At 41.5% G+C, this 12,379-nt stretch overlaps 2 protein-coding genes across 9 annotated transcripts in view; one reads left to right on the top strand and one right to left on the bottom strand.

The window, feature by feature from the left end:
- The window catches only part of LOC138755737 (uncharacterized), a 54,939-nt gene extending 48,945 nt beyond the window's left edge, over positions 1–5,994 (top strand). For both annotated transcript variants that reach the window (XM_069922245.1, XM_069922243.1), the window contains exon 4: positions 1,396–5,994. The gene's annotated coding sequence lies outside the window, so the exon portion shown is untranslated. The remainder of the gene's footprint in view (positions 1–1,395) is intronic.
- Positions 1–12,379, bottom strand: part of LOC138755736 (KH domain-containing, RNA-binding, signal transduction-associated protein 3-like) — a 225,726-nt gene that overhangs the window by 165,619 nt on the left and 47,728 nt on the right. The window lies entirely within an intron of this gene.

Here is a 12,379-nt window from a genome sequence, read left to right as displayed (position 1 = left end):
TTTGTTGTTTTGCTGAGACATCTCATGTTTGGAATTTGTGTCTTTGTATTTCAAAATTCAAAGATCAGATTTATGGTTAGAATACATAAATGACATCACATGATATTCTTTTTCCTGAAGGCAAGGCAGGATTACCATTTATTGTTCGTGCAAAAAAACTGTACTTAAGAGATGTATACATGTAAACAAATAAATGTAAATAAACCAACCGCAATAGAGGGAAAAAACAATAATCAATAAAGTGCAAAAGTAAGAGTCCTTAAATGAGTCTGAGTTGGTTGTTGAGAAATCTGATGGTGGAGGGGTAGTAGCGGTTTCTGAACCTTGTGGTGTGAGTCATGTCGTACCGAAACCTCTTTCTATCGGTCGTACCAAGAACAAAGAATGTGCCAGGTGCTCTTATGGCAGCATTCCCTCGATGATGGGAAGGGTTTTGCCTGTGGTGTCCTGGGCTGTGTCCACCACCTTTTGCCGCTCCAGGGTATTGGTGCCAGTCAGCACACTTTCCATCACAAATCTGCAGCAATTTTCCAGGGTTTCCAATGTCATACCAAACCTCCACAAACTCCTAAGGAAGTAGAGATACTGACATGCTATTACTTCACAATGCCATTAGTGTGGTGGGTCCAAGAGTCTTGAGGTAGTGACAGCAAAGAACATAAATTTGCTCACCCTCTCCATCAATAATCATTGGATTGACACCTCTGGTTTTCCCTTCAAGTCCACAACCAGTCATTGGTTTTGGTGACATTGAGTTTGTTGGTATACCATTCAGCCAAGTTTTCAATCTCCCTCCAGATGCTGACTCATCGTCCAGTTTATACAAGTTTATAGTTCTTGTACCATTGGGCCTCGAACACGTTTTCATGTTTTTTTGCTGAGTCCTGCAAGCAAGCTATTCTGCCTGCAGAACACTGCAAGTTCAAAGTAGAATGACAATATCCAAATTTGTATCTTTATTTTCCCTTCTTTTTAACCTTCCCCAGCCCTTCAAAACAATGTGTTCTTCCAGCTGCAACCTTCAATGCATTGCTCAGTTCTGTCATTAAAGTGCCAATAACACTATAAATACAAGTACAATTTCCAGTTTTTTCATTCATTCTGGTTCAATAAATAGTCTGCAGTAAAAGGAATCAATATTAAACAAAAATAAGATCACAAGAGAATATTTTGCCACAAACAAACTGCAAGGAGAAACATAGCAGGTTGAGCAACATCACTGGAAGAGAAAACTGTTGTAGTGGCTCACCGGAGGTTTAATCAAACCAGATCAGTTGCGATAATATCATTTCGAATGCATGGGGTTTTAAAAAGCTGCCTGTGACTGTTTGAGTAAATGACTTTTACAGATCTTTGACTCGACTATGTCTGATCATTTTCTCATTCTTCATTTAGCACTGCAACACAGTTGCTATATTGGTGACTCTGATGGGCCCACACAGATTTTGAACCAACATGAACAATGCAGCAGTTTTGCTCAAAGTGTCTGTCTTTTGGGCGACTCAACCTGAAATTTGGTTCAGCCAGGCTGAGACGCAGTTCCATATTCACAAGTTCTATCATGTGCTAAGCGCCCTCAACCAGAACATGGCCAGACAAGTATTGGATTTCCTTTGGGACCCACCAGCTCTCGACAAGTACAAAGCCCTAAAAGCCCTCTTCTGGATTTAATCTCTCACGAAGCGAGTGAGCTGCACTGCTCCTCCATACCAATGGCCTGGGGACCACATTCCTTCAGAATTAACCAAGGACACGTTTGCACTGGCAGACAGCCATAGGCCTTGCTTGCTCTTCAAGCAGTTGTTTTTAAAGAGCATACACCAGAAGACATCTGCCTCATGTTGGCTGATGAGGACTTTGATAACCCTCAAACAGTGGCCACCAATGCAAACATTCTGTGGTGCGCAAAAGAGCAAGGCGTGAGAAACAAAGAAATTAGTGCTGTATCACACCGAAAGGCTCAGGCTCCATGAATACTGGCGATGAGGGTGCAAGTTCCTCTGGACAAGCATGTCTCCGTGACAATGGCTACGGTGGCTGGCCACCATAACAGCCAACTCTACATCTGGGATGAACTCTCCCAGTGCAAATTTCTAGTCGACAGGGGTACAGAGGTTAATGGTCTTCTTCCTTTGGGCTTTGACACCCGTACCAGGAGCTCAGGTGCGGCGCTCACTGCAGTAAATAACAGTTTGATTCGTACGTACGGCTCACGGACAATACCCATAAATTTGGCAATACCAAGTTCACATTCTTGCTGTGTCCTGGCCGTTGCTGAGTGCCGACTTCCTCAAAGCCCAGTCACTGATGGTGGACTTTAAAAGGCACTGGTTGGTGAACACAACGTTCCAGACTTTGCATCTTGGAAAAGCCAAACTATCTAGATGCCATGGAGTGCTCGAACAACAAATATGCCAAACTTCTTGCAGAATTTATGGACATTATCACTTCCCATTTCTCCACTACCACACCCAAACATGACATCGCACATCACATCATCACCCAACGACCTCCTCTACATGCCTGAGCCAGACGCCTGCTGCCCGGCAAGTTGCGGCTTGCAAAACAAGAGTTCTACATAATTGGAGGATCTTGGAATTATACACAGGCCTTTTAGCCTGTGGGCTTCCCTGCTAGATGTGATGCCCAAAACCACAGGAGGCTGGAGACCTTGCAAGGATCACAAGTGTCTCAATGATCCTCCGCTGTAGACCGCTACCCTGTTCCCCATATACAGGACTTTACAGCTAATCTTCATGGGGCCAGGATATTTTCCAAAACTGACATGTGTGGGTACAATCAAAATCCAGTAAACCCATAACATCATTCTACCTCTTCGAATTGTTGAGAATGACATTTGAGCTCAGAAAAGCTGCACTGTGACGGCACACGTATTTGTAGTGGTGAACCGGCTCCACTTGTTATGCATGGTCAGTGCAGTAACTGCAGAAAAGATAGTGTCACGGGTCCTTCTCGTCCCATACAAACCACAATTACGCATATGAGCTTAAGTCAGTGGGATGCAAGTTCCTGAACAAAAGCGGTGAGCTCCAGAGGGCCTAAAAGGCTGCAGAGCAGCCTACCATCCCCAGTCCAATGGATTAGTTGAGCGCTTTAACCTCCACCTTAAGTCGGCACTGATGGCAAGGCTAGAGAACTTTTCACCTCAAACTAGCTCTCTTGGACTTATCACAGCCAGTGGTGGTCCCACCACCAACACAGAGATCGGCCACCGAAGCAGGAGACCTCAGCCACGACGCACAATAAGACCAGCTGTGCCGGTTCTTTTGGTGGGGGGGGAGGTTGTGTGGCAGCACACGTATTTGTAGTGGTGAAATGGTTCCACTTGTTACGTGCGGTCAGTGGAGCAACCGAGGACAAGATTGTTTCACGGGTCCTTCTCTTCTGGTATAGACTGGAATATGCATACGCGCTTACATCAGCGTGATGCGAGTTCCAGGATGTAAGCTGCAGGCTCGAGTGGGCCTAAATGGCTGCAGTGCGAAACTCGAAGTCAACTAGTTCTGCCTATTGAGATCACAGCCTGCTGCATCAGTTTGTCTCGCTGGACTAGCACACACACTACTACAACACAAACATTCCAACAGTGGGGCATGGACTTTTTCCTATACTTGGACTTTGACTCAACTACATCTGATCATTTTGTCGTTCTTCATTTCGCACTGCAATACAGTTGCTACACTGTCAATATTTCAAATAGAAACCCTTCATCTCAGATGCATACAGCAGCTAGATGGGAGACTAGGAAAAGATAAATGGAGTAGACAGGAAATGAGGAATTCCCCTGTGACCATTTCCCTCACAAGTACAATACATTGTAGAGTGTGGAAGAGAATGAACTTTCAGTGGGTAACAACAGCAGTATCTGTTGAGAGCAGGTGACAGTGGAGACTTGGAAAGCTCCGGTGATCTGAGGTTTGATTGCTGGAACATCAGATTGGAGGTTCTGCAGTTGCAAACTCGGCTCCAGGATGACATGCCTTTCAGGTGCCAAGTTAAGGATGTCTCCAAATAACTGAAGAACATTATCCCACTGCCTTGATAAAACACTCATCTCACCCCAGCCACACTCTTCATAAGAATCCAAGGCAGCCTTGGCAAGTTGAATTAAAGAAAGTCCATAAGCATTCTACACATGTATAAAGATGACCAGAATGCAGGTAAGGTTGCTTTGGGATTATAGGCGAAACATGTAGAAACAGAGGAGGAAAAGGAGCTCCTAATTTTTTTATTTTGCTTCAGTGCTCAGGAGATGGAACTTGGAGAATGTCAGACTCTACTAGAGTACGTCAAGCTTGAGAAGGTCTAAGTGCTGGATGTTTTTAAAAATATTCAGACAGCTAAATCTCTGGACCAGAAGTGATATAGCCCAGGTTACTGAAGAAAATGAGAGGAGATTGTTGGGTTGTTGGCAACTATCTTTGCACCCTCCTTGGCCACAGAAAAGATTCTGGAAGATTGGAGAATGGCAAATGTAGTCTCCTTGTATAAGAGGGTGAAACTTGGGAATTAGAGACAAAGTGAGTCTTACATCAGTGTTGGGCAAACTAGTGGATATAATTCTTATGGATATGACTTTTATAAGATGCAGAGTCTTCCCTGGGATAGTTACTATGGCTTTGTGAGGTATAGAATGTGCCTCATGAGCCCCATTGAGCTTTTTGTGGAGGTGAAGAAATAAATTGATGAAGATAGGTGGAAGTGGTGGATGTGGATTTCAGCAAGGTGTTTGACAAGGTTCTGCCATGGTAGCCTTGTTCAGAAAGTCACAGGCATGGGATCCCAGGAACCTTGGTTGTGTGGATTCATTACTGACTTGCCTTCAAAAAGCATAGTAATAGATGGAATGTATTCTATCTGGACGTCAATGACTAGTGATGCCCTGGAGGAATCTGTTCTGACACCACTACTTTTTGTGATTTTTATAAATGGCCTGGATGAAGAAATGAAGGGTGGGTCAGTAAGGTTGGAGGTGTTGTGGACAGTGTAGAAGATTGTAGGTTCCAAGAGGAAATACACAGGATGCATAGTTGGTTGGATAAGTTGCAGATGGAGTTCAATCCTGGTAAGCGTGAAGTGATGCACTTTGGAGCTTGATTTTCAAAGATAGGCTGTGAAATCTTTTCCCTAAACAAAGGGGGCAGAGACCTTTGAGGTTTACAAAATCGTGAGGACTATGGATAAAGTGAAAGCTCATTGTCTTTTTCCCAGGTTAGACAATTCTAAAACTAGAGAGGAAGGATTTAAGAGGGACCTTCAATGCATTTTTTTTTTCCATTCAGAGGGTGGTCCATATCTGGAATGAGCTGCCAGAGGAAACTGTTGAAGTAGATACAACAACATTCACAACATTTGGACTGATTCATGGACAAAATGGACTTGGAGACTAATCGACCAAATTCAGGCAAATGGCATTAGCCAGAATGCCAAATGGGTTGGAATGGATGAGTCTAGATCTATATTGTATGACACATGTCTAAGGTTACCGGGGATATTGGCAGAAGAGATACTATAGCATTTAAGAGACACACAAATATGCAGGGAAAAGAGGATATGTGTCATGTGCAAGCAGCAGAGATTTAGTTTAATTTTGCATCACGTTTGGCATAGACAACATAGGTAGAAGATCCTGTTCCTATGCTATGTTCTGGGTTCTATGTTCTAATCACTTTCATGACCAAGTCTGATTGGGCAGATATCAGCATACTTCTCAACATTGTTAGGTAGATACTAATAGCATAGCTGTTCTAGAACAGCTTTGTTAATATTTGAGTTCTGGAGTGAACATCTTCAATACTACAACTGGAACACTATCTGGTTCCAAACCCCATGCACTCAGTCATTTCTTGTTATCACATAATGTACTAAATTGGCTAAAAAAATGCTTTCTGTAATGATGGGAAACTCAGAAGGAAGTAAAAGATGAATCATCCATTAATTTCTCCTTGCCACGAATGCAAACTTTTCGCAATAAAGTGCAATCCTCAGTCAAGGACAAGAATGCTCTTAGAGTCTCCTCCTTCCATTGGCTGGCCTAATTGCTCATTACACTATACAACTAGATATGACAAGTCTCAGAGGTTTGAAATGATCTATTAGTCACAAGCAGTGTCCCCTCTAAGCTGTGCACATGCACACTAAACTGATAGTGTGTGCGCACACTGGCCATTTGAGCATGCACACTGCTAAGAGGGAGCACTGATCATAAGATTGCTTTGTTCCATTTATTGCGTGTTATTTTTGATGTTTTTAAATTGCACGTGGTCCAGTGTCACAGCTTCAGTTGATTGTTTTTAAACCAGCATGGTTACATTACTGCATTTACTTCTATTGTCTTCACTGAACCAGAGTGGATCTCCTGATTTAAAGCAATGGAGTGAGGGATATCGTGAGCTGAGGTTACAAATTAAGGAATCATGCAGTCCTGCTCTATGCCTCGTGAAGAATCAGTTCTTAGCTCTTGATCTGTTGAGAGTTTTTCCCCATTAAGCACAAATGTAGTACCACACAAGACTAGGAAAGATAAACTGCTATGAAGTTGACAATTTGAATCTTCTGTAGCAGTTTTATAGCACAAATGGATAGGTGCATCATCCACATATCAACTGACAAGAATGAAGTTAAGACAATTTATTGCTCACATTAGTTCACTCAAAACTTACTGCACACTCAATTTGGTAGCTATGACCAACATTTTTCCAAACCTCAAAGACTCAAGCCAGAAACATTAGTTACCTATCCTTACCTTTGCGATACAAAGAATAACCTGCTGAGTTTCTGCAGCATTGTACTTTTACTTGGAGCAATAAGCTTTAGATCTTGGCCAGCAATGATGAAAAGGAGCCAATCTTGATGATGGACACTGACAAGAATACATTCTAGGCCTTTTCTCCTTTTACCATCTCTTCCAAATGCTCTTGAGCATGGAGGGTGGGTGGGTGGCAATAAGCAGATGGCTTACATGTCCACAAAGGACCTGATGTCAACGTTGAAGACAAAGGGTTAATACCTCTCATTTGGGCACAACTATGCCAATCAAAATGATGAGACAGAACATGCTCTACCTCACATCCAAAGCAAATTTGCAGGTGCTTTTCAGTATCCAGCTACTGGTCTTTGGTGAATTAGAGTACAAATCCATCTAGCCCTGAACTATTTCTAGGTTCTCAAAGATTTAGTAAACATATCATTGTGAGGTTTAAAGTGGACAACTCCATACTCTCCTATACCAAGTTTCAACTAACATGTTTTTATTAATTTACTATTTATTTCAATTGATTTCTTGCTACTGCCTGTATAAATGACTATTCCTTCCAATTTTGCTTCACTTATGAACAGTGATATGCAGCTTTATTCATAACTAATTGGTGTGATCAGGAGTTGAAGGATGCAGGTATTTTAGTTATCCTCAAGGGTTGAGATGTAGGATTACGACTAAAACCTTCTTCAAGGAATGTGCTATCACAAGCATCCCTGGATCCAAGCACAAATCTACATCCCGAATACAAAATCAGATTTGGTAATAACCAAACCTTGAGACAACAAGGATTAGAAAAGAAAAGTTGTCAGGATGTTGAAGCAAAGAGAATGGAGGTTCATAAGTATATCTCTACATCAATGAGGAAACAGAGAGAGGGTATAAATTGATGCATTGAAAAAGGGTCCCAAAAATACTGCATGCTGTTCAGGGAACAATATCATCATGAATTTTTAGGTCAACGTAAGACTCTTTCACACTTGTGTCCCACTAAATTGGCTGTTCAGTGACCTGGGATAGGAATGGGAATTTTGCATTTTTTTACATTTGACCCATCTTAACTGGGACATTGTATGTGTTTCCACTTGCAAGGAGCCATCCCCAGGGTTAGGACTGCTCTACCGGTGACATCATAACACATCGAGCAACGGTGGACCTGCTCTCAATCCAGATCAATGTATTATCTTGTATTCAAACAAAATTAATCATGCCAAATTATAACATAATTAAGCTTTATGAACAGCCCACAATGAGCCTTTAAGCCTGTTGTTGTGGTGCTGACCTAAATAAACCTTTACAAGGGACCATAGAAAAGTGCTCGCAATAAATAGCAATAGCAAACAATTTTTAAACAGCGCAGGAAAGTTGGTAGCACTACCGTATACAACTTCAACAGCTTGTGAAAGTTGGTAATACGAAAGTGCACAAAATAGAGATACTGTGGGGGAAAGATGATGGCAGACCTGTAAGCTATAGTGCTACCAACTTTCCCCAACCTGTTTAAAAATTGTCTGCTATTGCTATTCAATCTTCTCTCTCTCCCCCCCCCCCCACTTGTGACTTTCCCATGGCTAAGTTTATACCTTCATTTCATCTTTTCACTTTCACATTCCTGCATTCACGCAAATACTTGGGTCATTTCAATTCCACAGTGCAATTGCCTATTTCATATTTGCCTGTCTGTAGACACCAGGGATTGTACTAGAGGCTGTCAACCCCCTGAGTGAGATGACGTCACCTGACGCCAGTGCTGATCTGATTTTGCTTTCACACTAAGCACTTTAAAGGGCGATTGGCAGTTAATTCCTGGGATCACTTGCAAGTGTGAAAGGGGCTAAATTTTTATTTTCAATTTTTTTTTTTTAAAGTACATTCTGCAACCCTGACCTGGAAAGAAAGTGCCCAGGGTCACAAGGGTGACCAGATGCTCATAAGAGGAAATAGCTATTATTGTAGCTTTAGTAGGGAAATTGCTTGAAGCCATCAGCAAATTCATCATGGATTTATGAGAGGAGAGTGGTGCTTAACTGTTTAATTTTTTTTTGAGGATATGACAAGTAGAATGGACAAAGAGCATGTGCAGTTTTTGTAAAAAAGGTAGAAAATAGAAAAAGTAATACAAATGTTACCAGTCAACAAATGTTACCTAGTGTTCAAGGAATTGATGAGAATATGTTTGGATGGATTGAGAATTAGTTCATGGAGAGAAATCTACAATACATAGTGCGACTGATGGCTTATACTAGAGATCAGTGTACATGCTGCACATTTTCATTATCCATACAAATGATTTGGCAGCAGAACCAAAATGTCATATCTCTCATTTTGAGATGATACTAAACTAAGCAAGATCACTAGCAAGGAACAGGATTCATACAAGACTTTATGGAAATATGGACAAGCTGATCTTGTGAGAGTTAACATGACAGAGGGAAAACCTACAAGGTCAATCTTTTTGATGCACAAAAAGAGAAGTGTAGTACATCTTCTTCAATACAAAGACCAGAGAGTGTTGATGTTTAAAGGGACCAAGGTGTGCTTTAAAGCATTGAACATTTATGTGCAAGTGAAAACAAGCAATTTGGAAGGCAAATTGCATATTATCTTTCAATTTGAATACAGGAATAAGGAACTCTTACTACAATTGTAAAGGGCCTTTGAGAAATGCAGCTGGAGAGAAATTAAGGTTGGAGTTTCCTTGGAGTACAGTGAAGATTCATTTGACTGGTTTACATGTGTCTTGTTTATTGCACGAGGAGGTATTAAGTAGGCTAGTTGTACCCAAGTTTAGAAGAATGAGATAGAATCACATTCAAACTGAGCATTCTTATTAGGCTTGGCCAGCTGGATGAGTCTAGAACCAGGATTAGGTTTTTTAGGACTGAGATGAAGTTATATTTCCCTCACTCAAGGGAAAATCATTGGAAATGTCTACTATACAGAGCAGTAGAGGCTGATTATTAAGGGAAGCAAGGAATATGGAATTGTTCAGGAAAACCCCAATGAGGTAAAAAGATCAATCATGATCTTGATTAATGGAACAGGATTGGAAGCTCTAATTTCTTTTTTGTATTCATAAGTACCTGATTAAATTTTATATTTAGTATAATTGGCGACAAATGCAAATTATCAACTGCACGTAGTTGGGAAGAAAAAAATGGCAATTCAATTTTGAGGCAACGGTCTTTAAATGCAGACAAAAGCTTCAGAACATTTAAAGTCAGTTATTTTGGAATTAGGTTTGGTGAAGCACAATGTCTCCACCATAAAAAGCTACAATTGACTTTTGTATTTTAAACAGAAACTAGATTAGAATAACAGATTAGTTAAAAATTTTCAACAAAACCCAATGCAACACCATTTTAAACACAGCACACACTCTTATTAATTTAGTTTCACACTTTACAATTATAGCATTTACTACAACACTGAGATCTTGTGCATCTGAGAAAACTGTTTAGCAATCAAATTAGAATTTGCATTTTTGTTGGATTGGCAGTGATATTAATATTTTAATTGTCACAATGCAAATGAAATGTAGCAAACCAAACTGTTGAGTATTTTAAGCACAAAAAGGCAAGAGACCCTTCAGTTAACAGCGTTTGTGAATTTGCCCACAGTGCTCCAGCAGGCTCTGTAGCTGTACAGCCTCCTGTTCATGCAATTGGCAAACTCAAATTCCCATATCCGAACCTCCAATACAATCAGGTGCCTGAGGCCCCTTCGAGAGCTCTTCTTGCCCTTGGCACCATTTTGAAAGCCAGTCCCAATATCTGGTTCCCACGAACAGCAGCCTGCAGCTTGGTGTGCGCCCTTCAGCCACCAGCAGCCCACAGCCTGGTTTGAGTCCCTCAACTGGGAGTCTTCAGTAGCTAGAGCATTCATGGGTCCTTCAGCCACTGAGCCCCTCTGCCATAATCACCTTTCCTGTAATGTCATCATCCAGACTTTTCCTCAGGGAATATTTTTCTGCTACTAATATCCTGTGCCAGTCAGTTGATTCCCCCAGAGCTTGCAATCCCTTGTTGTCTACTGCCAAGCATGGGCACTGTCATTTTGGGCATACCCTCCATGGTTTTAAGATATTTAAAGAAAAAGCACTTTTAACAGGCTGGTTGAAATCTCTAGGAGGCTATCATTTTTAATACCAGGCAGTGGGACACCTTGGAAGAGCACTGTCTCTCTGTTCCTCAATCTCTACTGTCCGGAACAGCAATAGCATCGCAATTTCAGAAGCTCTGGCATTTTCACCATAGCTACCAAGGAAGTTTTTTTCCCACTGTCAACAAGCATAACTTCTTTCAAATGCTATTGGACCCAAATGTTACCTGGATCTCATTACGCATCATGGTTTTTAAAATTTATTTAGTTTTAAATAATAAATCATATAATCCAATATTACTCATCTCCTCGTTGGCAAACCAAGATTGGGCAGCACAGTGAGCACGACGCTATTATAGCGCCAGCACCCAGGTTAGAATCATGCGGTATCTGTAAGGTCTGCCTGTGTGCTCTCCTCTGTGTACCTGAGTTTCCTCCAGGTGCTCTGATTTCCTCCCACCCTTCAAATATAAAAAACAATGTGGGGGAATTGTTGCCTAATTGATATATTTGGGGGAAAAGATTTGTGGGCCAGAATGGCCTGCAACTGGGCTGTACATCTAAAGAATTGGCAAAATTATCTCCTCCTCACTGACCCACTTCAAAGCTGCATGCTTTATTCCCTAATCTATTCTCTTTACAGTCATGATTCCTTAGCCAAGTTAGGCTCTGATGCAATTCATAAATTTACTGACAACACCACTGCTGGAGTAACCAAGTCAGAAAAGTGTATAAAGATCACGAATCTGGCTGTGCCGACAGAACAACATTCTTGCTCTCAACATCAGCAAGACCATGGAGTTTATTGGAATATTTCAGAAGGGGAGGCCAGGGGACCACTCCGCTGTTTAATCAGCAAAACAATACTGAAGGTGGTTAGTACTTCAAATTCCTGGATGCTTGCATATCAGAAGACTTCTGCTGGAGACAGGTCATCGAGGCAGCCTTGAAGGCACACCAATATCTCTACTTTCTAAGAGGATATTTGGCATGTTGTGAAATATCATTTAACTTCTACAGGGTTACTGTGGAAAGCATATTGACTGGTTATATTGCAGTCTGGTTTGGAAACTCATTGCAGAGGAACACAGAAGGTACAGAAAGTAACAAGTCTACTGAACTCCATCACAGGATCCTGTCCATTAATAATATCTAAGTGTCATCTCGTCCATTGACCATATCTATGCAAAGCACTGTCTCAAGGTAGCAGCCAACATTATAAAGGATCCCCATCTCCCTGGTCACAATTTCTTCTCACTGCCACCTTCAGGTAGAATAATGAAGGTATGGCATCCATCGGTTTAGGAACAGTCTCTCTCCCAATATCTCCTCCTCCCCCTCCTCCCCCCACCCCCCAATCAGCTGACAGGCTCGTCAACCTCCCCATATGAGCCAAACTACAATTATAAATAACTCCAGGACCACCACAAGATCTGTCTGCATTATTGAAATACCACCTTTTTTTAAAGCACCAACTGCAGGTGTGATATTTATGTATCT

The sequence above is a fragment of the Narcine bancroftii genome, chromosome 2, assembly GCF_036971445.1.
Source record: "Narcine bancroftii isolate sNarBan1 chromosome 2, sNarBan1.hap1, whole genome shotgun sequence".
Classification (NCBI taxonomy): Eukaryota; Metazoa; Chordata; class Chondrichthyes; order Torpediniformes; family Narcinidae; genus Narcine; species Narcine bancroftii.
This window is presented reverse-complemented; position numbering and strand designations above follow the sequence as displayed.